We start from the raw sequence: 27,116 nt of genomic DNA, 5'->3' as shown, positions 1-27,116 counted from the left end.
TAGCACACACAAAAGTCTAAGTCTAGGCACCTATCTCAAGTCACCTAAATCCCTTAGACCATGCTCTGATACCACTTGTAACATCCCAACCCGATATACAATCGACCACGTGAAATTTACCAAAATAAAAAAAAAATTTCTTTGTTCAGCAGGTGGCGCGGCGCGCCATATGGCTGCGCGACGCGCCAAACTGGCCTGTCCAAAAAGTCATGAAGTGCGAAAATGTTTGACCACTTCCCGGCGTATTTAGACAAAACGCTTTTAACCATACATTAATATATGTAGAACTAACACATCCCATTAATAAAATTAGTTTTACGAAGACCGGGCCCACATCGTCCGTTTTACGACTTTCGTACGAAAATACAAGTTTTCAACCACATGATTTGTAATACAAAATAAAGGCCGAGCATGGCGATTGGGGATACGCTACTCAATCCTAATAAATTCAAAAGTAAGCCTTCTAAAGTAACTACGCAAGTCCACTAGTCCCCGCTTACCCGAGCCTCCGCATCCATGCAATCTATAAAAAAGTCAACAACGAGAGGGTAAGCTAACGCTTAGTGAATGCAATACTTATACATATACATATGTAATTTACCTACACGCATCCACTTACAATACCATGCAAACAAAATGCATAAACGAGCTAGCAACACCAAACATACGACTAGCAACAACGTTAGTATATAAATCGCCACAATAATATACTAAATCACAATAATGCATAAATATAACAAACCGTTCCTCGCTATGGCACTACCGACTTGTAGACGACCAATAACGTCGAGTCTCACTCGTATGTTGTCACCGACTTGTGACTCATCAAAGGGTGTCACCGACTTGTGAACTACCCATCAATATCTATGGGTCACCGACTTGTGAACGCCATGTGACATCACCGACTTGTGAAGCGCCACTAAGTGTCACCGACTTGTGAACACTATAGGGTGTCACCGACTTGTGAATCACCCAAGGGTATCACCGACTTGTGAACCCCCATCAATACATATGGGTCACCGACTTGTGAACGCCATGTGACATCACCGACTTGTGAAGCGCCACTAAGTGTCACCGACTCGTGAACACTATAGGGTGTCACCGACTTGTGAATCACCCAAGGGTATTACCGACTTGTGAATAACCTGTCGAGACACTACCGACTTGTAGTTCCCATCCCATCATACCAACAAATATGTCACCGTCTTGTGACATAACGCCCACTACTTACGATGTGGCACCAAAGGCCCACATCGCGTACGAGTAAATAAACCACACACATACATGTATAAATATTCCACTCACCTTTTCGCCTTGAAGAAATGCCACCGAATAATCCGCAACACACCGATGGAATGTACCTATTCCATTATCACAAACACCACAACATAATTAGGGTGGATTTACAAATCAACCCAAATTGACAACTAGTGCAATTTCGACCCAAATGCACTTCCAAGCACAAACCGTGCCCAAACTAACCAATAATCACTAACACAAGTGAGAATGGTCCTAATACACCAATTAGACCCAATCATAGGTGTTAAACACCTATCTTGCCCAAAATGGCACTTAAACACTAATTTGACCCATAAGAAGTCAATATCGCGCCATTATCAAGTTTTAACAACAAAACATATTTAACTCGGTTTTATACTTCAACTTAATCCATTTTAAGTTTATAAACCTTATTAAATCGACAATTGGGTTATAATCATCACCAAACCCTAATCTTTGACTCTAGTCAAAGTTAGTCAACCAAACATACCCAAAAGAGTTTCAACACTACTAGAATCACTAATACTAGAGATTACACACTACATACAAGCCTTAAACATGGTTAAATCATTAACCAACCCTAAACCCACCAACATCAACAATAACTAGTTACAATTTCCCATTTCACCTCCTAAATGGGTTTTATAACTAACTAGTTCAAAACCCTAAACTTGAATATCAAATTACAAAGATGAAGTTCGGAGTTTGAACTTACCAATACCGCCAAAATGATGCCGTTGACGAGTAGAACAACTTTAATACCCGAGGTTTGACCCGAAACACCCTTCTTCTTCTCCAATTGGAGCTCTCTCTCTCTCTCTAAAACTCTCCTCTCACTCTAGGGTTTGAAGATGAGAGTGTTTGATGAGTGAAAATGAGCTCCAATGGAGTTCTAGGTCAGTCTTGATGACCCCAAACTTACCCTAATTGAAAAGACCAAAGTACCCCTCATTTAAACCTTTTAAAAAGGCTGAAAATTGCCTCTGCAGCAATCGGCGCGCCGCGCCAGAAGGTGGAGCGCCGCTCCAAATAACTGGAAATTGTGGTCGAGCCCAAAACAGGTTTCAGCAACTTGTTTTGGCCATAACTTTTCGACCGTAACTCCGTTTTCGATGAATAAAATATCGTTGGAAATGTAATAAGATATTCTATTCAATGGTAAGGCTTTGAATCATCAACTCAAACTTTATTTGGGGTTGAAAAGATACGTACACACCTTGTCACTTCGGACAACGTCCAGTTTCCTTCGACGTTCGAGCAAGCAACACGTACACTTCATACACGCATCGTACACCATAAATACATTATGTACAATAAATATTTGGGTCTTACAAACTTCTTCCCTTTGTGAGTCAGCGCGGTCAAAGGACGCGCAATCAGAGAGAAACCTTCAATAAATCTTCGGTAGTAATCGGCGAGGCCCAAAAATTGGCGAATGTGAGTCGGAGTAGTGGGGGTTTCCCACTTGCTGATAGCTTCAATCTTTGCGGGATCAACTTTGATACCCTGGTCGCTCACAACATGACCTAGAAATTGGACTTCCTTCAACCAAAATTCACACTTGGAGAATTTGGCGTAAAGTTGCTCTTGTCTCAAGAGTTCAATCACTAGTCGAAGATGTTGCTCATGTTCTTCTTCGCTTTTGGAGTAGATGAGGATATCATCTATGAAGACGATAACAAACTTATCCAGGTATGGCTTGCAGACACGATTCATGAGGTCCATGAATACGGCAGGTGCGTTGGTTAAACCGAATGACATCACGAGAAACTCATAATGACCATAACGAGTTCTGAATGCAGTCTTCATCACATCGCTCTCTTTCACCCTCAACTTGTGATAACCGGATCGAAAATCGATCTTAGAGTAAACGTTCGATCCTTGTAGTTGATCAAAAAGATCGTCAATTTGGGGAAGAGGATACCGATTCTTGATCTTCAATTTGTTGAGTTCACGGTAGTCGATACACATGCGGAAAGATCCGTCCTTCTTCTTCATAAATAAAACAGGTACGCCCCAAGGCGAGAAACTTGGTTGGATAAATCCACGGTCTAGCAGTTCTTGTAATTGGCTCTGCAACTCTTGCATTTCGGAAGGTGCGAGTCGATAAGGTGTTCAAGCTACAGGTGCAACTCCTGGTACTAAATCGATCTGAAACTCTACTGCTCTCGGTGGCGGTAATCTAGGCAATTCCTCTAGAAAGACGTCGGGAAATGCGTTCATAATTCGTACATCACCCACGATCTTCACTTCGGTTTCTAACATTTTCACATGTGCTAGAACAGCAAGACGTCCTTTCTTCATGATCTTTTGCGCTTTCATGCAACTAATGAGATTCAGTTTCGAGCTACATCTCTCTCCGTAAATAATCAGTGGCTCACCATCTCCGTGTGGTATACGAAGAGCTTTATCTCCACAGATAATGTCAGCCCTTATCTTGGTCAACCAGTCCATACCGACAATAACATCAAAGCTTCCCAACTTAATGGGTATCAAGTCAATCTCGAAATCCACACCAGCTATGTTGATAATAGCTCCTCGGCTAATTTGGTCAACCTTCTCAAGTTTTCCATTGGCTACCTATACAAGCATACTCTCCTTTAAAGGAACTAACGACCAATTTATCTTAGTGCAAAAGTTTCTACATACATAACTTCTATCGACACCAGTATCAAACAGAACAGAAGCTAATAGATTGTTGATAGTGAATATACCATGACCAAGTCGGGGTTCTCACGGGCATCCCTTGCGTTTACGTTGAAAGCTCTGCCACGCGGTGGTCCACCGTCCTTTCGCTTATTGGGACACTCATTTTTGAAGTGGCCCGGTTGAAATGTCCCGTTCTTATTGATTAAAAACGTTCCATATTAATTGATATCGTTGCGAGGTTTTGACCTCTATATGAGACGTTTTTCAAAGACTGCATTCATTTTTTAAAACAAACCATAACCTTTATTTCATAAATAAAGGTTTAAAAAGCTTTACGTAGATTATCAAATAATGATAATCTAAAATATCCTGTTTACACACGACCATTACATAATGGTTTACAATACAAATATGTTACATCGAAATCAGTTTCTTGAATGCAGTTTTTACACAATATCATACAAACATGGACTCCAAATCTTGTCCTTATTTTAGTATGCAACAGCGGAAGCTCTTAGTATTCACCTGAGAATAAACATGCTTTAAACGTCAACAAAAATGTTGGTGAGTTATAGGTTTAACCTATATATATCAAATCGTAACAATAGACCACAAGATTTCATATTTCAATACACATCCCATACATAGAGATAAAAATCATTCATATGGTGAACACCTGGTAACCGACATTAACAAGATGCATATATATAAGAATATCCCCATTATTCCGGGACACCCTTTGGATATGATATAAATTTCGAAGTACTAAAGCATCCGGTACTTTGGATGGGGTTTGTTAGGCCCAATAGATCTATCTTTAGGATTCGCGTCAATTAGGGTGTCTGTTCCCTAATTCTTAGATTACCAGACTTAATAAAAAGGGGCATATTCGATTTCGATAATTCAACCATAGAATGTAGTTTCACGTACTTGTGTCTATTTTGTAAATCATTTATAAAACCTGCATGTATTCTCATCCCAAAAATATTAGATTTTAAAAGTGGGACTATAACTCACTTTCACAGATTTTTACTTCGTCGGGAAGTAAGACTTGGCCACTGGTTGATTCACGAACCTATAACAATATATACATATATATCAAAGTATGTTCAAAATATATTTACAACACTTTTAATATATTTTGATGTTTTAAGTTTATTAAGTCAGCTGTCCTCGTTAGTAACCTACAACTAGTTGTCCACATTTAGATGTACAGAAATAAATCGATAAATATTATCTTGAATCAATCCACGACCCAATGTATACGTATCTCAGTATTGATCACAACTCAAACTATATATATTTTGGAATCAACCTCAACCCTGTATAGCTAACTCCAACATTCACAAATAGAGTGTCTATGGTTGTTTCGAAATATATATAGATGTGTCGACATGATAGGTCGAAACATTGTATACGTGTCTATGGTATCTCAATATTACATAATATACAATACAAGTTGATTAAGTTATGGTTGGAATAGATTTGTTACCAATTTTCACGTAGCTAAAATGAGAAAAATTATCCAATCTTGTTTTACCCATAACTTCTTCATTTTAAATCTGTTTTGAGTGAATCAATTTGCTATGGTTTCATATTGAACTCTATTTTATGAATCTAAACAGAAAAAGTATAGGTTTATAGTCGGAAAAATAAGTTACAAATCGTTTTTGTAAAGGTAGTCATTTCAGTCGAAAGAACGATGTCTAGATGACCATTTTAGAAAACATACTTCCACTTTGAGTTTAACCATAATTTTTGGATATAGTTTCATGTTCATAATAAAAATCATTTTCCCAGAATAACAAATTTTAAATCAAAGTTTATCATAGTTTTTAATTAACTAACCCAAAACAGCCCGCGGTGTTACTACGACGGCGTAAATCCGGTTTTACGGTGTTTTTCGTGGTTCCAGGTTTTAAATTATTAAGTTAGCATATCATATAGACATAGAAAATGTGTTTAGTTGATTTTAAATGTCAAGTTAGAAGGATTAACTTTTATTTGCGAACAAGTTTAGAATTAACTAAACTATGTTCTAGTGATTACAAGTTTAAACCTTCGAATAAGATAGCTTTATATGTATGAATCGAATGATGTTATGAACATAATTACTACCTCAAGTTCCTTGGATAAACCTACTGGAAATGAAAAAAATAGATCTAGCTTCAAAGGATCCTTGGATGGCTTGAAAGTTCTTGAAGCAGAATCATGACACGAAAACAATTTCAAGTAAGATTTCTACTCGAAATAAGATTGTTATAGTTATAGAAATTGAATTAAAGTTTGAATATGATTATTACCTTGTATTAGAAAGATAACCTACTGTAAGTAACAAAGGTTTCTTGATATTGGATGATTACTTGGAATGGATTTAGAAAACTTGGAAGTAAACTTGCAATCTTGGAAGTATTCTTGATTTTATGAAACTAGAACTTTTGGAATTTATGAAGAACACTTAGAACTTGAAGATATAACTTGAGAGAGATCAATTAGATGAAGAAAATTGAAGAATGAAAGTGTTTGTAGGTGTTTTTGGTCGTTGGTGTATGGATTAGATATAAAGGATATGTAATTTTGTTTTCATGTAAATAAGTCATGAATGATTACTCATATTTTTGTAATTTTATGAGATATTTTATGCTAGTTGCCAAATGATGGTTCCCACATGTGTTAGGTGACTCACATGGGCTGCTAAGAGCTGATCATTGGAGTGTATATACCAATAGTACATACATCTAAAAGCTGTGTATTGTACGAGTACGAATACGGGTGCATACGAGTAGAATTGTTGATGAAACTGAACGGGGATGTAATTGTAAGCATTTTTGTTAAGTAGAAGTATTTTGATAAGTGTCTTGAAGTCTTTCAAAAGTGTATGAATACATATTAAAACACTACATGTATATACATTTTAACTGAGTCGTTAAGTCATCGTTAGTCGTTACATGTAAATGTTGTTTTGAAACCTTTAGGTTAACGATCTTGTTGAATGTTGTTAACCCATTGTTTATTATAACAAATGAGATGTTAAATTTTTATATTATCATGATATTATGATATGTAATATATCTTAGTATGATATATATACAGTTAAATGCCGTTACAATGATAATCGTTACATATATGTCTCGTTTCGAAATCATTAAGTTAGTAGTCTTATTTTTACATATGTATTTCATTGTTAATACACTTAATAATATATTTACTTATCATTTAACATAATTAACCAAGTGTATCAATATCTTAATATGATTCATATGTACCTAGTAAGACGTTGTTATAACGATAATCGTTATATATATCGTTTTCGAGTTTCTTAAATTAATAGTCTCATTTTTATGTATATAACTCATTGTTAAAATACCTAATGAGATACATACTTATAATAAAATCATGTTAACTATATATGTAACCATATATATGTCATCGTATAGTTTTTACAAGTTTTAACGTTCGTGAATCACCGGTCAACTTGGGTGGTTAATTGTCTATATGAAACCTATTTCAATTAATCAAGTCTTAACAAGTTTAATTGCTTAACATGTTGGAAACACTTAATCATGTAAATAACAATTTCATTTAATATATATATAAACATGGAAAAGTTCGGGTCACTACAGTACCAACCCGTTAAATAAATTTCGTCCCGAAATTTTAAGCAGTTGGAGGTGTTGACGTATCTTCTGGAAATAAATGCGGGTATTTCTTCTTCATCTGATCTTCACGCTCCCAGGTGAACTCGGGTCCTCTACGAGCATTCCATCGAACCTTAACAATCGGTATCTTGTTTTGTTTAAGTCTCTTAACCTCACGATCCATTATTTCGACGGGTTCTTCAATGAATTGAAGTTTTTCATTGATTTGGATTTCGTCCAACGGAATAGCGAGATCTTCTTTAGCAAAACATTTCTTCAAATTTGAGATGTGGAAAGTGTTATGTACAGCCGCAAATTGTTGAGGTAGCTCCAGTTGGTAAGCTACTGGTCTAACACGATCTATAATCTTGAATGGTCCAATGTACCTTGGATTTAGTTTCCCCCGTTTACCAAATCGAACAACGCCTTTCCAAGGTGAAACCTTAAGCATGACCATTTCTCCAATTTCAAACTCTATATCTTTTCTTTTACTGTCCGCGTAGCTCTTTTGTCGACTCTGGGCGGTTTTCAATCTTTGTTGAATTTGGATGATTTTCTCGGTAGTTTCTTGTATTATCTCCGGACCCGTAATCTATCTATCCCCCACTTCACTCCAACAAATCGGAGACCTGCACTTTCTACCATAAAGTGCTTCCAACGGCGCCATCTCAATGCTTGAATGGTAGCTGTTGTTGTAGGAAAATTCTGCTAACGGTAGATGTCGATCCCAACTGTTTCCGAAATCAATAACACATGCTCGTAGCATGTCTTCAAGCGTTTGTATCGTCCTTTCACTCTATCCATCAGTTTGTGGATGATAGGCAGTACTCTTGTCTAGACGAGTTCCTAATGCTTGCTGTAATGTCTGCCAGAATCTTGAAATAAATCTGCCATCCCTATCAGCGATAATAGAGATTGGTATTCCATGTCTGGAGACGACTTCCTTCAAATACAGTCGTGCTAACTTCTCCATCTTGTCATCTTCTCTTATTGGCAGGAAGTGTGCTGATTTGGTGAGACGATCAACTATTACCCAAATAGTATCAAAACCACTTGCAGTCCTTGGCAATTTAGTGATGAAATCTATGGTAATATTTTCCCATTTCCATTCCGGGATTTCGGGTTGTTGAAGTAGACCTGATGGTTTCTGATGCTCAGATTTGACCTTAGAACACGTCAAACATTCTCCTCTGTATTTAGCAACATCGGCTTTCATACCCGGCCACCACAAATGTTTCTTGAGATCCTTGTACATCTTCCCCGTTCCAGGATGTATTGAGTATCTAGTTTTATGAGCTTCTCTAAGTACCATTTCTCTCATATCTCCAAATTTTGGTACCCAAATTCTTTCAGCCCTATACCCGGTTCCGTCTTCCCGAATATTAAGATGCTTCTCCGATCCTTTGGGTATTTCATCCTTTAAATTTCCCTCTTTTAAAACTCCTTGTTGCGCCTCCTTTATTTGAGTAGTAAGGTTAGTGTGAATTATTATATTCATAGATTTTACTCGAATGGGTTCTCTGTCCTTTCTGCTCAAGGCGTCGGCTACCACATTTGCCTTCCCCGGGTGGTAACGAATCTCAAAGTCATAATCATTCAACAATTCAATCCACCTACGCTGCCTCATATTCAGTTGTTTCTGATTAAATATGTGTTGAAGACTTTTGTGGTCGGTATATATAATACTTTTGACCCCAAATAAGTAGTGCCTCCAAGTCTTTAATGCAAAAACAACTGTGCCTAATTCCAAATCATGCATCGTATAATTTTACTCGTGAATCTTCAATTGTCTAGACGCATAAGCAATCACCTTCGTCCGTTGCATTAATACACAACCGAGACCTTGCTTTGATGCGTCACAATAAATCACAAAATCATCATTCCCTTCAGGCAATGACAATATAGGTGCCGTAGTTAGCTTTTTCTTCAATAATTGAAACGCCTTCTCTTGTTCATCCTTCCATTCAAATTTCTTCCCTTTATGCGTTAATACAGTCAAGGGTTTTGCTATTTTGGAGAAATCTTGGATGAATCTTCTGTAGTAACCAGCCAATCCTAAAAATTGACGTATATGTTTCGGAGTTTTTGGGGTTTCCCACTTTTCAACGGTTTCGATCTTTGCCGGGTCCACCTGGATACCTTCTTTGTTCACTATGTGACCGAGCAATTGAACTTCTTCCAACCAAAATGCACACTTTGAAAACTTAGCGTACAGTTTTTCTTTCCTCAATACTTCTAGCACTTTTCTCAAATGTTCTTGTGCTCTTGATCATTCTTTGAGTAAATAAGTATGTCATCGATGAAAACAATGACAAAATTGTCAAGATATGGCCCACACACTCGTTTCATAAGGTCCATGAACACAGCTGGTGCGTTAGTCAATCCAAACGGCATAACCATAAACTCGTAATGACCATAACGCGTCCTAAAAGCAGTTTTTGGAATATCATCCTCCTTTACTCGCATTTGATGATATCCAGAACATAAATCGATCTTCGAATAAACCGACGAGCCTTGTAGTTGATCAAATAAGTCGTCAATTCTCGGCAGTGGATAACGGTTTTTGATGGTAAGTTTGTTCAACTCTTTGTAGTCAATACACAACCTAAATGTACCATCCTTCTTCTTGACAAACAAAACAAGAGCTCCCCATGGTGATGTGCTTGGTCGAATAAAACCACGTTCTAATAGTTCTTGCAGTTGGCTTTGCAGTTCTTTCATCTCGCTGGGTGCGAGTCTATAAGGAGCACGAGCTATTGGTGCAGCTCCTGGTACAAGATCTATTTGAAATTCTACGGATCGATGTGGGGGTAATCCCGGTAATTCTTTCAGAAATACATCGGGAAATTCTTTTGCGACGGGAACATCATTGATGCTCTTTTCTTCAGTTTGTACTTTCTCGACGTGTGCTAGAACAGCATAGCAACCTTTTCTTATTAGTTTTTGTGACTTCAAATTACTAATAAGATGTAGCTTCATGTTGCCCTTTTCTCCGTACACCATTAAGGGTTCTCCTTCTTCTCGTACAATGCGAATTGCATTTTTATAACATACGATCTCTGCTTTCACCTTCTTCAGCCAGTCTATGCCAACTATTACATCAAAACTCCCTAACTCTACTGGTATCAAATCAATCTTAAATATTTCGCTACCCAGTTTAATTTCTCGATTCCGGCATATATTATCTGCTGAAATTAATTTACCGTTTGCTAATTCGAGTAAAAATTTACTATCCAACGGCGTCAATGGACAACTTAAGCAGATTTATTGTCAATAAGAAACGTACCCGTAACAAGCTCCGGGTCTTCCTGTGCCTCTGCCGCATTAATATTGAAAACTCTTCCGTGGCCTTGTCCATTCGTGTTCTCCTGGTTCGGTCAATTTCTAATAATGTGGCCTGGTTTTCCATATTTATAACAAACTACATTGGCATAACTTGCTCCGAAACTACTTGCTCCGCCATTACTCGTTCCGACACCATTTGTTCCTTTCGTTCTGTTAACCCCTGGTCCGTAGACCTCACACTTCGCCGCGCTATGACCATTTCTTTTACACTTGTTGCAAAATTTGGTGCAGAACCCCGAGTGATACTTTTCACACCTTTGGCATAGCTGCTTCTGATTGTTGTTGTTGTTGCGGTTTTTATTGTTGTTGGGATGATTATTGTAGTTGCTGTTATTGTTGTTGTTGTTGTTGTTGTTGTTGGGCATTTTGTTGTAGTTGCGATTGATGTTGCGATTGTTGGGATAATTGTTGCGATTATTGTTGTAATTGCTGTTGTTGTTGTATTGGTGATTCTTATCACTGTTTTCCTCCCACTTTCTTTTGACTTGCTTCACATTGGTCTCTTCAGCAGTCTGTTCTTTAATTCTTTCTTCAATCTGGTTCACTAGTTTGTGAGCCATTCTACATGCCTGTTGTATGGAGGCAGGCTCGTGTGAACTTATATCTTCTTGGATTCTTTCCGGTAATCCTTTCACAAACGCGTCGATCTTTTCTTCCTCATCTTCGAATGCTCCCGGACACAATAGGCACAATTCTGTGAATCATCTTTGTACGTGGTAATATCAAATCCTTGGGTTCGTAACCCTCTAAGTTCTGTCTTGAGCTTATTGACCTCAGTTCTGGGACGGTACTTCTCGTTCATCAAGTGCTTGAATGCTGACCACGGTAGTGCGTACGCATCATCTTGTCTCACTTGCTCTAGATAGGTATTCCACCATGTTAACGCAGAACCTGTGAAGGTATGCGTAGCGTACTTCACTTTGTCCTCTTCAGTACACTTACTTATGGCAAACACCGATTCGACCTTCTCGGTCCACCGTTTCAATCCGATCGGTCCTTCGGTTCCATCAAATTCCAAAGGTTTGCAGGCAGTGAATTCTTTGTAGGTGCATCCTACACGATTTCCTGTACTGATAGATCCAAGGTTATTGTTGGTATGTAGCGCAGCCTGTACTGCGGCTATGTTTGAAGCTAGAAAAGTACGGAATTCCTCTTCATTCATATTCACGGTGTGTCGAGTAGTCGGTGCCATTTCCTTCAAAATATTCAAATGGAACAAGTTAATCATACAGAATATTAAGAGTAGTTAATAGTATTTCGTAGCATAATATGAACTCATTTATAAAAGCTTTTTCTTCATATTAGCGTTTTATAAGTTTAAATTCGGGTAGTACCTACCCGTTAAGTTCATACTTAGTAGCTAATATACAATTCAACTACTACCATTCTATATGAAAAATTGATTATAATAATATTTCGCGTTCAAACTTTTATACAATATTTTACAAACTTACAATACCGCTTATTTTACATAAAGCATGAAATATAGCACACAATAACTTTGATACAAGATAGTTGTGAAGATAATTCTAGCTAGTACACAAGTTGTTCAACAAAGGCAATAAAGACACGTAATTCATACGTCCAGAAACAAGTCATGCATTCTGGTTTTACTAGGACTACTTCCCATCCTTGGTCTTGTGGAACATAACCGTTGTGATGACCCGGGAATTTTTGACCAAATTTAAACCTGAATCTTATTTGATTTCGATACGATAAGCAAAGTCTGTAATGTTGAGTCTCAAAGGTTTTGAACTGTTGTCATACATTCAATTGACCTTCGACCATTCCCGACGATTCACGAACAACTAAATGTAAATAGATATGTGTGCGTGTATATATATATATATATATATATATATATATATATATATATATATATATATATATATATGTATATATATATATATATATGTATATATATATATATATGTGTGTGTGTGTGTGTGTGTGTGTGTGTGTGTGTGTGTGTGTGTGTGTGTGTGTATTGGAAATCAGTACTATTAATTATTATTAGTATTTTCTACTATTATACGGTATTATTAATATAAATACTACTATTTAGTATTATTAGTATTAATCTATTTATTACTTAATAATATTTAATTATACATATTAGTACAACAAGGACATATAACAGATTTGGAATGTTATATTTGTTTTATTTCTTTTTTCTTTTATTCGATTGTTGAAAATTGGTACCACTTGTCTGAAAAGCGATTCCTGTCCATATCACATATCAATTACAATCCCATATTACTATTAAATCATGTACTTAGCTACACTTTATCATGTACGTACTGCAAAATGAAAGAGAAAGAAGAAATTGGAGAAAACCCATTTGAAAAACCTCTGTCCTTCATTATCTTAGCCAAAATTCAAATTCAGGTTTTATATCAAAATCTATAAATACAGAATTGTTTTAAAACAGGTCGTGAATGTGTGTGAACAATCTCAGTTTCCAATTCTTCAAATCAAACACGAATTTGGAAGTCAAAGTTTAAGAGAAAAAAAAAATCAACTTGTGTTCTTGAGCCAAATTCGATTTTTCTATTTCGAGTTGAGTTAAATTGACGTTTCCAAAAGTTTCTAAGGTTAATTTGAAAAATATTTCGTGTTATAAACATCATCTAATACGTTAGTAAAAAGGAAATCAAATTTTTTTTTTCTTCCTTTTCATCAGCGGCACAGCGACATTTTTTTTTCTTTTTTCTGAGTTTTCGCGATTAATAAATGGAAGTAACATATACTTGATGCTTCGGTTTCAATATAAATCCCATTTCAAATTCTCCAATTGGTTTAATATGTTTACTCTGGTCGATTGGATTATAAAGGGAAGGAAGGAGAAGATGAGCAGAAAAAGAAAACTATTATAAATATTTTGGGGTATAAATAAACAGAAAATCATAAATGGTTTGATGGTTAGGAGTGTTGTGTTTGAAGGAGTGGTCCTGGGTTCGAGTAGCTGCTGCGTTTTTTTTATTTATTTAACAACGTGGGCTCTTAGATTAAACTTGGGCATCGAGTGTTTAAAGGTTGGGCCAGACTTTGAATTGGGATTTTAACGGGTTAAATATAATCGGGCAGCTTACTAAATCAGAATAGCATGCGCTAGCTTGATGGTTAGGTGCGTGTGACGGGTAGCGAGAGGTCACGAGTTCAATTCTTGTAGCTGCCAATTTTTTTAGAAAGGGCTTTTCAAAGGGTATTACCTTTTATCTTTGTTTTATTATTATTATTATTATTATTGTCATTATTAATGTTGCCATTATTAATTATGGTTATTATTGCTAAATATTATAATTATTATTATTACTATTACTAATAAGTATTAGTTATCCTTTATCATTATTATTATTACAATTATAGTTATCACAAAGAATATGGTTATTACTATTATTAATATTATTATATTCATTAACTACTAATATATGTATTATCATTATCATTATTATGTTAACATAAATATTATGATTAATCTGATTATCATTCTGACTAAGTAACGTCATTAAGTATTATTAGCGCTATTATTAGTATTATTAATATAAATATAAGTATTATTACGATTAGAATTATTACTATAGTTATTAGAAAAACAATACAAATCATACTTAATATCATTAATATTAGTATTAGTATCATTTTAGACTTATCATTTTTATTAACAAAATTTTTATTATTAAGATTACCATTAGTAAAAAGATTGTTATAAGTATTATTATTATTAGGTATTAATATCAAAATTATTATTTTTATCATCATTATTATCGATATCAGTATTATCATTAGTATTATTTCAGATATTATCTTAGTATTATTAAAAGTAATGTTTTAACAAACAAATGATATATATTTATACATATATAAAAATAAATTTAACATATAAAACATCACACCATTAATATTTTTGTATATAAAATGAATATATGAAAAATATATATATTTAATATAAAAATGATAAAGTTAATATATATATATATATATATATATATATATATATATATATATATATTTGTTCGAATACAAGTATATGTTCTAATATAGATATGAATGATATAGGTTCGTGAATCCGAGGTCAACCCTGCATTGTTCAATATAGTCATATGTATTTTTTACTACAAAATACATTAGGTGAGTTTTCATTACTCCCTTTTTATTTATATTTTTGGGACTGAGAATACATGCGCTGCTTTTATAAATGCTTTACGAGATAGACACAAGTAATCGAAACTACATTCAATGGTTGGATTATCTAATCGAATATGCCCTTTTTATATAGTCTGGTAATCTAAGAATTAGGGAACAGACACCCTAATTGACGCGAACTCTAAAGATAGATCTATCGGGCCCAACAAGCCCCATCCAAAGTACCGGATGCTTTAGTACTTTGAAATTTATATCATGTCCGAAGGAGGATCCCGGAATGATGGGGATATTCTTATATGCATATTGTGAATGTCGGTTACCAGGTGTTCAATCCATATGAATGATATTTTTGTCTCTATGCATGGGACGTATGTTTACGAGAAATGGAAATATGAAATCTTGTGGTCTATTAAAATTATGAAATGATTATTTATGCTAAACTAATGAACTCACCAACCTTTTGGTTGACACTTGAAAGCATGTTTATTCTCAGGTATGTAAGAAATCTTCCGCTGTGCATTTGCTCATCTTAGAAATATTACTTGGAGTCATTCATGACATATTTCAAAAGACGTTGCATTCGAGTCGTTGAGTTCATCAAGATTATTATTAAGTCAATTATAGTAAGATATATTATGAAATGGTTTGCATGTTGTCAACTTTCGATGTAATGAAAGATTGTATTTTCAAAAACGAATGCAATGTTTGTGAAATGTATCATATAGAGGTCAAGAACCTCGCGATGTAATCAACTGTTGTGAATCGTTTATAATCGATATGGACTTTGTTCGGATGGATTAGGACGAGTCCTTTCAGTTGGTATCAGAGCGGAGGTCTTAGTGAACCAGGTCTGCATTAGTGTGTCTAACTGATAAGTCGTTAGGAGGCATTAGTGAGTCTGGACTTCGACCGTGTCTGCATGTCAAAAGTTTTGCTTATCATTTCTAGTCGGAAATCATCTGCTTATCATTCTTAGTCTAGACACGTCTTGCTGCATTGATTGCATGAATAGTGTATAGACAAAAATTCATATCTTAGCGTATCTGCTAATTCATATCTTAGCGTATCTGTTATTGTTACCTTTGCCTGACAGATTCCGTAGATTCCTCCGTAATTTATGAAATTTTAGTATTATATATACATATGTAAATTATGTATGCAGGGTACTAATCTACATCCTATAATCTATTTCTTATTGAAAAGTCCTTCATCTGATCGTACGAGATGAATCCTGCAACCAGTTCGAGTCCCTCAGATTCCGATAGCTATTCCGATAGTTATTCCGACAGCTATTCCGACATAGATGTTCACCTAAACTCCGAAAACAGCGTCATCGGCATGAATCAACCAATAAGCCATTATCAATTCATTTGATGGGTTCGTAGATGACTTAATTAATGGAAACGTGCAGAAGGCAATCCCTTCCACCAACCGAATTCACCTCTTGACAATGAACCTGAAGCGTTTACCGACGAACCTGTTCGAGACACCATTTTCAGTCTCATTTCCAGGGTAACTCGACAAGATCATATTCTATTCACAATTCTGAACCTTATTCATCCGCTCGTTCCGATCGACAATCATCCTGGAGTAATAAGTCAACGAACTTCGCGCTCGAATAATCAATTCGGAGAATATGGTGCAAAATGTACCAGCTTCAGCAACATCACCGGCACCAACAGTACCATCAATAACAGCACCAGTACCATCAACAATACATGCTTCAATATTATCATCTATACTTTGAGTATGATCTTCGTTCTACGTATCGTTCTACCTCATTTATCTTCGTTCGACATGACGAATATGTAATCTCTAAAGTTTTAGAGATTATTTATTCTAGTTCCAACCGAAAAGCAAATGAGTTTAATATCATATTAACTCATTAAATCCATGATTACGTCTGAAGAAAATATATATGTATATATGTTTTCATAAAGATTGTAATTAAAATTTTTATTGTACAAACTGTTAATGATGAAAATATTTTAACGGGTAGGTAATACCCGAGGAATATTTAGATTCCACATTAATAAGTTACATTGTACGTTCTTCGAATCTGTTTCAACAGTCATATACTATCCTACTTACATCCACCGATATACGTATCCGTTCACCAAAGAATAACTATTTTCATTCAAATTCAATTTCATATTAGGATTTTGACCTATCAGAATCCAACAAGTGGCAAAAATGAAAAAAAAATAAAAAAATAAAAAATAAAAAAAAATGGACACAATAAAAATTGATTAGAAACAGACTAATTAACAATATAAAATTTTGTTAAGAATCCACGCTAACAAAATCCTAGCTAACTGTTCCTAGCTAACTGTTAATTCCGTATTACATTTTATTTATCGCAATTTAATTATCGCAATTTATTTTATCGCAATTTAATTCTCGCAATTTTATTTATTGTTATTAAATTTCTGTTATTTACTTTACGCACTTTATTTATCGTTATTTAATTTCTGTTATTTATTTTACACACTTTAAATATCGGGACACGAATACAAGGTTTTGACATATCATATCGACGCATCTATATATATTATTTGGAATCATCATAGACACTCTATATGCAGTAATGATCGAGTTCTCTATACAGGGTTGAGGTTGATTCTACAATAATATATATAGTTTGAGTTGTGATCGAGTCTGAGACGTATACGGGTCACGACACGTATTAATAAACTATATATATGAATTATTAGACTGTTAACTGTGGACTATCGACTGTGGGCTAATAACATTAGACAATTAAAATGAATTAAAATATTGATTATAACATATGAAACTAAACATTTCTTCAAGTTTGCCACTTGATTTCATCTTTAACCTCATTTGTATCTTGACGATCCCAATTTGCGTTCAAACCTTTCATGATTCTTAAAAACACCTCAATCAAGAGGATGAACCAACCGCACTACATCTACGGAAGAAAAGATTGATGCATATAGTTATGCACCTGAAAACTCTCATAAACTGAGTAAACGTTTAATATGTATCTGTGCTATCTCCTTTGGCGTTGTTATTACCGAAAATAAATTTGCAATCTCCTTCCAAATTAGCCAATTTTGTCACAGCTCCAGCAAGTCAACTTCGACTTTTTAGTTGGAATAACCTTATTATAACCTCGATATATATGCGTGCTCTTTTATTGTTATGGCAAACCTTTTATATTCCACCATATTACCAGCAGATGTACCAGTAATCTCGTTGCTTCTTGGCTTAAATCCCTCTGATAAATTATTATATTTATTCATTGAAACCCTATCATATACTCATCCGCATCTTGTAACTAGAACTGCCATACTAATAACCTAGAATCAGAAATCAGTACCTTGAAAACTCACAGCATATCTACATCAATAGTTATATGTATCCATATAACATTTATCTCTTAGAACTATGATCTTCCATTCTGACATTTTGAAAAGGCACCCAGTTTACGAATCGATACTCTGAATGTTGAAAAAGCTGAATGGAGCAGCAGAAACTGTAGGCAACCGTAAACGACTTTAGTTGTTGGAATTTTGATGATAAAGAATATTATGTTGGAAAAGCTCAGAAACGTTGGAACTGGAAAACGGATATAGCTAACCATGAAGGAGTCTCTGAACAAATCACAAGGACTAAACTTGTACATTAAAAATCCTGATGATTCTATATCTGATGAAATCTTTAGCCAACACCGTGCTTCAGAATCTAAACCCTTACGGATAAATCTTCTTCATCATCCTTCGATATTAGAAATTCCAAGATATCATCGTATCTATCATTATAAATATCCTCCATAATTCTGAAGATATTTTTATAATTATTCTTATCTGAAATCAATAATCTCTTCATGCTATCAGTGTTACATCATATAGAAACTGTTAGTTTCTATATTCTGTAAATGTTCGAGATTAAAATATGAATGTTATTGAAGTAATGTTGGGAACTGATGCATGAGTTAGTATAATATAATGACACTTGATCGACGTGATTATATATTACAGTAAGTCATGCTGAGTTTCTAATGAAACATGATGATTCACAGACTCCAACGTTATCATGTGCCATGTTACACGACTCTTGTATTCTATTTAAACCTCTAAAATATCAAGAAAATATTTCTTGATGATTCGGTCTTTTCCAGGATATTCTGGTAATTTAACAAATCAAGATCGTGCCATTACCATTCCCTTCTTTGAACATTAACAATATTCATTCTAAAACTTATATCTGCGAATTCTGGACCATTACAAGAGATGCCTAATCGCAAGAAGAAGAAATGAAGCGACAAAGCTCTGAAACAAAAATTGGAGTATAAATCGCAGCAACTAGAAGGGAGTATTAACTGGGGATGACAATGACTATGGAAAACAGAAGAAGGAACTTCGAAATATAAGGGGAGATATAAAGCCCGATAACAATACATAAATTACAAACCGTGTATATCAATGTTTATAGCAACATAAAGACACGGGAGGATTAAAAGCACTATAACCCCTAGGGCAAAGTAGAAGTAAGCAGATTCCTCTGGTAAAAGTTAGAAAAGGAGAATGATAGTTGTGATAGTAAGAATAAGGACAAGGATCAGAACTGGATTTAGCATTTTCATAAACATTTGAATTTGGGAATTTAGTATAGGAATGGTAAAAGTAACGGAATGGAAGAAGTTAATTTATAGTGAAATATCTGATAGAAAAATCAAGGCAAATCTCCGCATTTAATTAGAGAATCTTAATTTTTTTATTCGCCGAAGAATCAAATCTTTTAGATTTAGAAGATTTTCTCTAAATCTCTTGAATTCCGGAATTCAACCAAGATAACGTCGAAAGTTAAGACGCACCTTATTTTCTAAATTCAACCCTCTATGTCAAAAGTTAAGACACGCCTTATTTTTTCTAAATTCAATCAAAACAACGTCAAAAGATAAGACGCACTTTATTTTCTAATTTCCACCGTGACGACGTCAAAAGTTAAATCTCTATCTCAATCTGTTGTGACAGCTTCATTCGTACGCTTCACCTAATCGAATCATTTTATCTATATTAGTCAATAATGATAAAACTCCATTCATCAACTCATATTTGTCATGAAAACATTTTTATTGTTAGTCATGACCACCTCACTCAAATTTCGGGACGAAATTTCTTTAACGGGTAGGTACTGTGATGACCCGGGAATTTTCCACCAAATTTAAACCTGAATCTTATTTGATTTCGATACGATAAGCAAAGTCTGTAATGTTGAGTCTCAAAGTTTTTGAACTGTTGTCATACATTCAATTGACCTTCGACCATTCCCGATGATTCACAAACAACTAAATGTAAATAGATATGTGTGCGTGTATATATATATATATATATATATATATATATATATATATATATATATATATATATATTGGAAATCAGTACTATTAATTATTATTAGTATTTTCTACTATTATACGGTATTATTAATATAAATACTACTATTTAGTATTATTAGTATTAATCTATTTATTACTTAATAATATTTAATTATACATATTAGTACAACAAGGACATATAACAGATTTGGAATGTTATATTTGTTTTATTCTTTTTTTTCTTTTATTCGATTATTGAAAATTGGTACCACTTGTCTGAAAAGCGATTCCTGTCCATATCACATATCAATTACAATCCCATATTACTATTAAATCATGTACTTAGCTACACTTTATCATGTACGTACTGCAAAATGAAAGAGAAAGAAGAAATTGGAGAAAACCCATTTGAAAAACCTCTGTCCTTCATTATCTTAGCCAAAATTCAAATTCAGGTTTTATATCAAAATCTATAAATACAGAATTGTTTTAAAACAGGTCGTGAATGTGTGTGAACAATCTCAGTTTCCAATTCTTCAAATCAAACACGAATTTGGAAGTCAAAGTTTAAGAGAGAAAAAAAGTCAACTTGTGTTCTTGAGCCAAATTCGATTTTTCTGTTTCGAGTTGAGTTAAATTGACGTTTCCAAAAGTTTCTAAGGTTAATTTGAAAAATATTTCATGTTATAAACATCATCTAATACGTTAGTAAAAAGGAAATCAAATTTTTTTTTTCTTCCTTTTCATCAGAGGCACAACGACATTTTTTTTTCCTTTTTTCTGAGTTTTCGCGATTAATAAATGGAAGTAACATATACTTGATGCTTCGGTTTCAATATAAATCCCATTTCAAATTCTCCAATTGGTTTAATATGTTTACTCTAGTCGATTGGATTATAAAGGGAAGGAAGGAGAAGATGAGCAGAAAAAGAAAACTATTATAAATATTTCGGGGTATAAATAAACAGAAAATCATAAATGGTTTGATGGTTAGGAGTTTTTTGTTTGAAGGAGTGGTCCTGGGTTCGAGTAGCTGCTGCGTTTTTTTTTCTTTATTTATTTAACAATGTGGGCTCTAAGATTAAACTTGGGCTTCGAGTGTTTAAAGGTTGGGCCAGACTTTGAATTGGGATTTTAACGGGTTAAATATAATCGGGCAGCTTACTAAATCAGAATAGCATGCGCTAGCTTGATGGTTAGGTGCGTGTGAAGGGTAGCGAGAGGTCACGAGCTCAATTCTTGTAGCTGCCAATTTTTTTAGAAAGGGCTTTTCAAAGGGTATTACCTTTTATCTTTGTTTTATTATTATTATTATTATTATTGTCATTATTAATGTTGCCATTATTAATTATGGTTATTATTGCTAAATATTATAATTATTATTATTACTATTACTAATAAGTATTAGTTATCCTTTATCATTATTATTATTACAATTATAGTTATCACTAAGAATATGGTTATTACTATTATTAATATTATTATATTCATTAACTACTAATATATGTATTATCATTATCATTATTATGTTAACATAAATATTATGATTAATCTGATTATCATTCTGACTAAGTAACGTCATTAAGTATTATTAGCGCTATTATTAGTATTATTAATATTAATATAAATATAAGTATTATTACGATTAGAATTATTACTATAGTTATTAGAAAAACAATACAAATCATACTTAATATCATTAATATTAGTATTAGTATCATTTTAGACTTATCATTTTTATTAACAAAATTTTTATTATTAAGATTACCATTAGTAAAAAGATTGTTATAAGTATTATTATTATTAGGTATTAATATCAAAATTATTATTTTTATCATCATTATTATCGATATCAGTATTATCATTAGTATTATTTCAGATATTATCTTAGTATTATTAAAAGTAATGTTTTAACAAACAAATGATATATATTTATACATATATAAAAATAAATTTAATATATAAAACATCACACCATTAATATTTTTGTATATAAAATGAATATATGAAAAATATATATATTTAATATAAAAATGATAAAGTTAATATATATATATATATATATATATATATATATATATATATATATATATATATATATATATATATATATATATATATATATATATATATATATATATATATATATATATATATATATATATATATATATATATTTGTTCGAATACAAGTATATGTTCTAATATAGATATGAATGATATAGGTTCGTGAATCCGAGGTCAACCCTACATTGTTCAATATAGTCATATGTATTTTTTACTACAAAATACATTAGGTGAGTTTTCATTACTCCCTTTTTATTTATATTTTTGGGACTGAGAATACATGCGCTGCTTTTATAAATGCTTTACGATATAGACACAAGTAATCGAAACTACATTCTATGGTTGGATTATCTAATCGAATATGCCCTTTTTATATAGTCTGGTAATCTAAGAATTAGGGAACAGACACCCTAATTGACGCGAACTCTAAAGATAGATCTATCGGGCCCAACAAGCCCCATCTAAAGTACCGGATGCTTTAGTACTTCGAAATTTATATCATGTCCGAAGGAGGATCCCGGAATGATGGGGATATTCTTATATGCATATTGTGAATGTCGGTTACCAGGTGTTCAATCCATATGAATGATATTTTTGTCTCTATGCATGGGACGTATGTTTACGAGATATGGAAATATGAAATCTTGTGGTCTATTAAAATTATGAAATGTTTATTTATGCTAAACTAATGAACTCACCAACCTTTTGGTTGACACTTGAAAGCATGTTTATTCTCAGGTATGCAAGAAATCTTCCGCTGTGCATTTGCTCATCTTAGAAATATTACTTGGAGTCATTCATGACATATTTCAAAAGACGTTGCATTCGAGTCGTTAAGTTCATCAAGATTATTATTAAGTCAATTATAGTAAGATATATTATGAAATGGTTTGCATGTTGTCAACTTTTGATGTAATGAAAGATTGTATTTTCAAAAACGAATGCAATGTTTGTAAAATGTATCATATAGAGGTCAAGAACCTCACGATGTAATCAACTGTTGTGAATCGTTTATAATCGATATGGACTTTGTCCGGATGGATTAGGACGGGTCCTTTCAACCGTTATGGCCGTTGATAAGACAGCGTGTTGTAACGTCGTCAAAGGGACGAGGGTTACGTAATGACCAACAGTCTCGTAATAACCTAAAAATCTCATTTCTTACCCCAATTACCGACTCCGTCACTTGTGGAAACGTTTTGTTTAATAGTTGTAGCCCGATGTTCTTTTTCTCACTTTGGTGAGAAGCGAACATTACTAACCCGTAAGCATAGCATGCTTCTTTATGTTGCATGCTAGCCGCTTTTTCTAAATCATGAAGTCCTATATTCGGATACATTGAGTCAAATTAATTTCTTAACTCGTTGCGTAAAATAGCATTTGGGTTCCCCGCAATATATGCGTCAAAGTAAACACATCGTAACTTATGGGTTTCCCAATGTGATATCCCCCATCTTTCAAACGAAAGTCTCTTATAAACCAAGACATTCTTGGAACGTTCTTCGAATGTCTTACAAACTGATTTCGCCGTAAATAGTTGTGCCGAAGAATTCTGACCGACTCTAGAAAAGATTTCATCAATCATGTCTCCGGGTAGGTCTCTTAAAATATTAGTTTGTCTATCCATTTTGTGTTTTTATACTGTAAAATAGACAAGAGTTAGATTCATAAAAAAAAATACTTATTAATACAAGCAATTTTTACATATATCATAAAGCATAAGCACACTATATTACATATATTACACCACACGAATACAACTATCTTATTCCGACTCGCTCGTTTCTTCTTCTTCGGTTTTGGTTCGTTTTGCCAAGTTTCTAGGGATATATGATGTTCCCCTAATACGAGCTGTCGTTTTCCACAACGGTTTAGAAAAACCTGATGGTTTAGAGGTTCCCGGGTCATTGTTACAACTTAAGGGCTTCGGGGGTTGACGATACATATAAAGTTCATCGGGGTTGGAATTAGATTTCTCTATTTTTATGCCCTTTCCCTTATTATTTTCTTTTGCATTTTTAAATTCAGTTGGGGTAATTTCTATAACATCATCAGAATTCTCGTCGGAATCCGATTCATCGGAGAATTGGTAATCCTCCCAATATTTTGCTTCGTTGGCGGAAACACCATTGACCATAATTAACCTTGGTCGGTTGGTTGAGGATTTTCTTTTACTTAACCGTTTTATTATTTCCCCCACCGGTTCTATTTCCTCCTCCGGTTCCTCCTCTTCCGATTCTGATTCTTCTTCCGGTTCTGATTTTTCTTCCGGTTCTTCTTCGGGAACTTGTGAATCAGTCCAATATATATTCGACTCTTCGTTATTATTAGGTGAGTCAATGGGATTTGTGCTAGAGGTAGACATCTATCACACAATATCAAATATGTTAAGAGATTAATATATCACATAATATATACATGTTAATAATATATAGTTTCCAACAAAAATGTTAAGCAATCATTTTTAAAGAAAACACGGTCGAAGTCCAGACTCACTAATGCATCCTAACAAACTCGATAAGACACACTAATGCAAATTTCTGGTTCTCTAAGACCAACGCTCTGATACCAACTGAAATGTCCCGTTCTTATTGATTAAAAACGTTCCATATTAATTGATTTCGTTGCGAGGTTTTGACCTCTATATGAGACGTTTTTCAAAGACTGCATTCATTTTTTAAAACAAACCATAACCTTTATTTCATAAATAAAGGTTTAAAAAGCTTTACGTAGATTATCAAATAATGATAATCTAAAATATCCTGTTTACACACGATCATTACATAATGGTTTACAATACAAATATGTTACATCGAAATCAGTTTCTTGAATGCAGTTTTTACACAATATCATACAAACATGGACTCCAAATCTTGTCCTTATTTTAGTATGCAACAGCGGAAGCTCTTAGTATTCACCTGAGAATAAACATGCTTTAAACGTCAACAAAAATGTTGGTGAGTTATAGGGTTAACCTATATATATCAAATCGTAACAATAGACCACAAGATTTCATATTTCAATACACATCCCATACATAGAGATAAAAATCATTCACATGGTGAACACCTGGTAACCGACATTTACAAGATGCATATATATAAGAATATCCCCATTATTCCAGGACACCCTTCGGATATGATATAAATTTTGAAGTACTAAAGCATCCGGTACTTTGGATGGGGTTTGTTAGGCCCAATAGATCTATCTTTAGGATTCGCGTCAATTAGGGTGTCTGTTCCCTAATTCTTAGATTACCAGACTTAATAAAAAGGGGCATATTCGATTTCGATAATTCAACCATAGAATGTAGTTTCACGTACTTGTGTTTATTTTGTAAATCATTTATAAAACCTGCATGTATTCTCATCCCAAAAATATTAGATTTTAAAAGTGGGACTATAACTCACTTTCACAGATTTTTACTTCGTCGGGAAGTAAGACTTGGCCACTGGTTGATTCACGAACCTATAACAATATATACATATATATCAAAGTATGTTCAAAATATATTTACAACACTTTTAATATATTTTGATGTTTTGAGTTTATTAAGTCAGTTGTCCTCGTTAGTAACCTACAACTAGTTATCCACAGTTAGATGTACAGAAGTAAATCGATAAATATTATCTTGAATCAATCCACGACCCAGTGTATACGTATCTCAGTATTGATCATAACTCAAACTATATATATTTTGGAATCAACCTCAACCCTGTATAGCTAACTCCAACATTCACATATAGAGTGTCTATGGTTGTTCCGAAATATATATAGATGTGTCGACATGATAGGTCGAAACATTGTATACGTGTCTATGGTATCTCAAGATTACATAATATACAATACAAGTTGATTAAGTTATGGTTGGAATAGATTTGTTACCAATTTTCACGTAGCTAAAATGAGAAAAATTATCCAATCTTGTTTTACCCATAACTTCTTCATTTTAAATCCGTTTTGAGTGAATCAAATTGCTATGGTTTCATATTCAACTCTATTTTATGAATCTAAACAGAAAAAGTATAGGTTTATAATCGGAAAAATAAGTTACAAGTCGTTTTTGTAAAGGTAGTCATTTCAGTCGAAAGAACGACGTCTAGATGACCATTTTAGAAAACATACTTCCACTTTGAGTTTAACCATAATTTTTGGATATAGTTTCATGTTCATAATAAAAATCATTTTCCCAGAATAAAAACTTTTAAATCAAAGTTTATCATAGTTTTTAATTAACTAACCCAAAACAGCCCGCGGTGTTACTACGACGGCGTAAATCCGGTTTTACGGTGTTTTTCGTGTTTCCAGGTTTTAAATCATTAAGTTAGCATATCATATAGACATATAACATGTGTTTAGTTGATTTTAAAAGTCAAGTTAGAAGGATTAACTTTTATTTGCGAACAAGTTTAGAATTAACTAAACTATGTTCTAGTGATTACAAGTTTAAACCTTCGAATAAGATAGCTTTATATGTATGAATCGAATGATGTTATGAACATCATTACTACCTCAAGTTCCTTGGATAAACCTACTAGAAATGAGAAAAATAGATCTAGCTTCAAAGGATCCTTGGATGGCTTGAAAGTTCTTGAAGCAGAATCATGACACGAAAACAATTTCAAGTAAGATTTCCACTCGAAATAAGAT

Source organism: Rutidosis leptorrhynchoides, chromosome 11 (genome assembly GCF_046630445.1).
Source record: "Rutidosis leptorrhynchoides isolate AG116_Rl617_1_P2 chromosome 11, CSIRO_AGI_Rlap_v1, whole genome shotgun sequence".
Classification (NCBI taxonomy): domain Eukaryota; kingdom Viridiplantae; phylum Streptophyta; class Magnoliopsida; order Asterales; family Asteraceae; genus Rutidosis; species Rutidosis leptorrhynchoides.
Note: the sequence above shows the minus strand (reverse complement) of the source record.